This window comes from Hypanus sabinus, chromosome 8 (assembly GCF_030144855.1).
Source record: "Hypanus sabinus isolate sHypSab1 chromosome 8, sHypSab1.hap1, whole genome shotgun sequence".
NCBI classification, from domain to species: Eukaryota; Metazoa; Chordata; class Chondrichthyes; order Myliobatiformes; family Dasyatidae; genus Hypanus; species Hypanus sabinus.
The window spans coordinates 149,568,420-149,574,172 of record NC_082713.1 but is presented as its reverse complement, the minus strand read 5'-3'; positions in this window follow the sequence as shown (position 1 = coordinate 149,574,172).

Genomic DNA, 5,753 nt, shown 5'->3' with positions numbered 1-5,753 from the left:
TTGTGAGTGGTATTCGGCAGCAATGAATATTGATGACTTCCTGGCATCGCCAGACGCGGAGTTATTAGCGAAGGCGAAATAGAGTGATGTATCTGAGATTGCTAGTAGGTTGGAACTTAAAGGTATTTTGAGAACTACAACAAAGCCTGTAATTCAGAGAAAAATCGCATTACACTATGTAGATTCGGGTGATTTTGATGAGTAGATTTTAGATATGTTTCCAATAAGTACTCTAGAGATACAGTTACAAATTGAACAAATGAAGTTAGAACAAAGTAAAGAGGACTTGGAGCATTGTAGGTTAGAAGCTGAAAATAAAAAGAGGGAATTTGAATTTGCAATGGCGGAATTAAGGTCCAACAATCAGTCTCCTGGTTCTAGAAAAATGTTTGTTGTTAGTCAGGGAATTAAATTGGTCCCACCATTTAGTGAAACAGAAGTAGAGAAATATTTTCAACACTTTGAAACTATTGCTCTGATTTTAGAGTGGCCGAAAGAGAAATGGTCAGTGTTGTTAGAGTGTAATTAAGGGCAAAGCACAACAGGTTTATACAGCTTTAACTGCTGAGCAAGCACTTGATTATGATACTGTGAAACTACACATATTGAAGGCGTATGAGTTAGTTCTGGAGGCATATAGAGAAAGATTCAGAACTTTGAAGAAATTTGTGGGGAAACTTATGTGGAGTTTGCCTATGATAAAGCTGTGTGGTTTGAGAGATGGGTTTTCTCTGAAACTGTAAATGGGGACTATAATAAATTGAACGAGTTGATTTTAATGGAGGAATTTAAAAGGAACATCCCTGTTGAAGTAAGGTCATACTTAAATGAGAGAGCCACTGCTGAATTAGCTGATGTGCATGCTTTAATCCATAAGAATAAATTTTCTCACGGCAGAACTTTTAAAAGGAAAAATAACACAGAGACTCAAGGTAAACCAGAAATTAAATCAAAAGTTAGTGAGAAAGGTAAGGAGGAAGGAAAGCCTGTGAAGGAAAGACAGTTTGGTCCCATTTTGTAATTATTGTAAGAAACCTGGTCACATAATAGCTAACTGTTTCCGATTGAAAAAGAAAGAGAAGGAAGCAGTCCCACATGCTTGTGTGTAACATACTGAAACACCTGTAAATTCACAGGGTTTGATAAGCACAAATGAAGCTTTGTTAGAGTCTGACCAAGTTAAGAAGGGATTTGATCATTTTATAACTGAAGGGTTTATATCCTTGAAAGAAGGATCTACTCCAGTGCCAATAAAAATCTTTAGGGATACTGGAGCTTCTCAATCACTGACATTAGACAGTGTGTTAAAGTTTAATGATGAGTCTGATACTGGTGAGGTAAATTATATATGAGGTGTTGGGAGTGCCCTTATGTCTATATATTTACATAAAGTAAATTTAAAGTCAGGGTTAGTTACAGGAATTATTAAAGTAGGACTACAATCCAGCTTACCTGTGAAGGATATTTCTTTATTGTTTGGAAATGATTTGGCAGGTGGAAAAGTTTTTCCTGAGAGGCATTTGACAAAAGAGTCAGAGGAACCACAGGTGGATTCTAACACAGATTCCTCCTGTATTGTAACTCAAGCTATGGCTAAAAAGATTGATGTGCAGAATGAGATTGTTACCCATGACTGTTCAACTCAGAATTTGAGTTTTGAGGATGTGTCAGAAACTTTCTTACCTTCATTGTTTGAACAAGATTCTTGGAGTAAGTCTAACAAAGAAGATTTGTCTCTGTCTTGGAAGGAGATGATAGCAGAGCAGAGTAGAGATCCTGTGATTATCAAATTAAAAGAACAAGCTCTTCCAGATAGTAAAATTGATAAGGTGCCAGTAGGATATTATTTTGAGAAAGGAGTATTGATGAGGAAGTGAAGATCGCCTACAATTCCTGCAAGTGATGAATGGAATATTGTTCACCAGGTAGTTGTTCCTAAAGTTTATCGAAATGAGATTTTAACTTTAGCCCATAGTGTGCCCTTAGGTGGACATCAAGGGGTAAGGAAAACTGTGGACAAGATTTAAAAACATTTTTGCTGGCCTGGTTTGAGAAAAGGTGTGGCAACGTTTTGCAGAACGTGTCATACTTGCCAAATTGTGGGTAAACCTAATCAAGTTACTCCAGAGGCCCCACTGCAATCTATTCCAGCATTTGGTGAACCATTTTTTAAAATTGTTACAGATTGTGTAGGTCCATTACCAAAAACAAAAACTGGCTATCAGTACTTGCTGACTATCATATGCACTGTGTATAGGTTTCCAGAGGCAGTACTACTTAGGAATATAACAATTAAAACTGTAACAAAGGCTCTTATGAAATACTTTACTTATTTTGGGCTGCCTAAGAAAATACAATCTGATCAAGGCAGTAACTTTATGTCTGGATTGTTTCAACAGATAGTTTATAAATTGGGAGCGAAGCAAATCACTTCATCTGCATACCATCCAGAAATGCAAGGAGCTTTGGAGAGGTTTCATTCTACCCTCAAGACTATAATTAGGACGTATTGTGTGGAAAATGAAAATGATTGGGATGAAGGTATATACTTACCTCTATTTGCAGTAAAGGAGTTGATACAGGAATCATTAGGTTTCAGTCTATTTGAACTTGTATTTGGGCATAGTGTTAGAGGACCTTTGGCTTTATTAAAAAAACAATGGATTAATAAAGAGGTACACACTAATTTGTTGGACTATGTTTTAAAATTTAAGGACAGATTACATAAAGCTTGTAGCTTAGCCACGGAACATTTAAAATTGGCTCGGGAGAAATGAAAACCTGGTACGATGAAGAAGCTAGGACGAGGACATTTAAGCCTGGAGATAAGGTGCTGGTTCTTTTCCCAGTGCAAGCGAATCCTTTACAAGCTAAATTTCATGGTCATTATGAAATTGTGTCTAAAATCAATGATGTGGATTATGTGATAAAAATTCCAGATTGTAGAAGGCCAACACAACTTTACCATATAAATATGATAAAACCATATTATGAGAAACAGTCCACTACTGTGACTGTTGTGGTCAATAATAATGATTCTGATCTCACTAGGAACATAATGGATAATTCAGCTGAAACTCATTCTAAACCCGACATTGTTTCTGTCAGATTACCAAACTCAACCATTCTGGAAAATATTGATGAAAAATTAGCACATTTACAGCCAGAGCAGAAGTAGCAGATGAAGCAATTAATTTTTAACTGTAAGGATTTATTTCCAGACGTTCCTAGAAGAACCGCAGTAGCTTCACATGATGTAGATGTTGGAGATGCCGAACCCATTAAACACCATCCATATAGGATGAACATGGAAAAATGTGAACTTGCTGAGAAAGAATTTGAATATATTTTAGAGAATTATATTATTAGACCTTCTAACTCGAATTGGAGTTCACCTTGTGTTATGGTGCCTAAGTCAGACGGTAGTATTAGGTTTTGTATGGACTACAGGAAGGTGAATGCCATAACGAAAACAGATGCATATCCAATTCCGAGAGTAGAGACTGTGTAGATAAAGTTGGAAAAGCAAAATTCCTTACGAAGATTGATTTATTGAAAGGGTATTGGTGTGTTCCATTAACGGATAAAGGTAGAGAGAATTTTGTATTCGTAACTCCATCTGGGTTATATGAATATAATGTTCTTCCATTTGGAATGAAGAATTCTCTAGGTACTTTCCAGCAGATGATTAACTCTGTGATTCAGGGATTGAAAGATTCAGATGCTTTTATTGACAATTTAGTTACAGGAAATGATACTTGGGGAGCACACACTACTGCAGTAGAAAAATTATTTGAAAGGCTTTCAAAAGCTAACTTAAATATTTACTTAGCTAAAAATGAATTTGGACATGCCACTGTGACTTACCTTGGTTATGTTGTGGGTCAAGGTAAGGTAGCTCCTTTTCAGGCAAAAGTTCGGGCAATTTTAGAGGTTCCCACTCCAACTGGGAAAAAAACTCTCAGAAGATTCCTGGGAATGATAGGATATTATCGAAAATTTTGTAAGGATTTTGCTAATGTTGTGTTACGTATTCAGGCAACAATAAATATATGAGTTCGGCAAGGATTTCTTATAACAAACAACACATTTATTAAACACAGAAAACAAACCCCCCAAAAGTAAACAAACACTACCATAACCGGAAACAGCTGCTGAGCGGCAGCCCAAACAGTTCGTAAAGTGATATTCCAAAAACAGTTCTTTAAAGTGGTATTGCCAAAAGTTCGATATGCTCACAGTCCATTTAAAAGGAAAGACTTTATAAGACGATTTAGGTTCTCTTTCACGTCGCTTGCTTCGATCCCCGACGTCGAACTTCCCACGAAGAATTCACGAAACAGAACGGCTTAAAGGCACTGACCTTTCCTTCTCCACTACCTTCAATCCTTTCTAGTTAAACCTAGGGATTAACACGAAGATAGTCAATGAAATCCTTCCAAATAAGGATCAAACAAAGGTCGCCCCCGTTTCACCGTAGAAAGCGATTCTCCTCGATCTTTAACTTCCAACTTCGAATCTTCACTCTCCACTAATTTCGAACTAACAGAACCATAAAGAACCTGCTGGCAATGACCTCTTAAACTTTAGGCATTAAATAAAAACTTCATCCTTCAGCTAAACTGCGTCATCACTTCAAACACGCAGTGGCATGAAGTCAACCTGGCAAATCCAGCCACGAACTGCCCCTCCTCACAGGGTGGGGTCTACCTTGTATAACCTGTAAAAAAAACCTGTCACATGATCTCTACTGGCGGGAAAATGACGTCACCACCATCACAAGACCATCACCTCAAGTCCAGTACAGCTTCAACCCCAGTCACATGACAAGGGCTCCACTGTCATGTGTCACGAGTACGTAACAGTTGCCCTTCCATTAACTAACCTCTTGAAGAAGAATGAGAGGTTTGTGTGGACAGAGCCTTGTCAGGAAGCATTTGAAAAACTGAAAATTATGATATGTCAACAACCTGTGCTCAAGGCACCTGACTTTGGAAAACCTTTTTCATTAGCTGTAGATGCTAGTGATGAGGCTACAGGAGCAGTATTAATGCAAAGGAATGAGGGTGATGAGGTTGATCATCCAGTAGCATACTTTACTAAGAAATTTAATGAGCATCAAAGAAACTATTCGACAATAGAAAAGGAATTGTTATCTCTTGTTTTGGCCTTAGAACATTTTGATGTGTATGTTGGTACAACTCAAAAGCCACTCATAGTCTACACCGACCATAATCCATTAGTGTTTCTGAGTAAGATGAAAAACAAAAATAGAAGATTGTTAAATTGGAGTTTAATGTTGCAGGATAACTCATATTAAAGGTAAAGATAATGTGATTGCTGATTGTCTATCTCAATGTTGAATGTACAATGTAATTTTTTTATGGAGTGATATTTTAACATTTGTAACACTCCTATGTAATAATTTGGAAGGTGCTGTATGATAATACCATTTATACTGTGTATGTTGTAAATTTTATACATTTGTTTTTTTGTAAGTAGTTAGTTGTTAAAATTTTGTTCATGACAGACCAAATTTTTTTTTGGAGGGAGGTGGATATCTTGGGCCTGTCACATGACCATGATGTAATTGAGGCTATGCTGGGCATGATGTAATGGTCTTGTGATGGTGGAGTGATGTAATTTTCCTGCCAGTGAGAGGTCATGTGATAGTTTTTTCTCAACAGGGTATAAAAGGGTTTATTTCCTCCAACTGTAAATCCCTTGGCAAAGCATACTTCAGCTAGGATCAG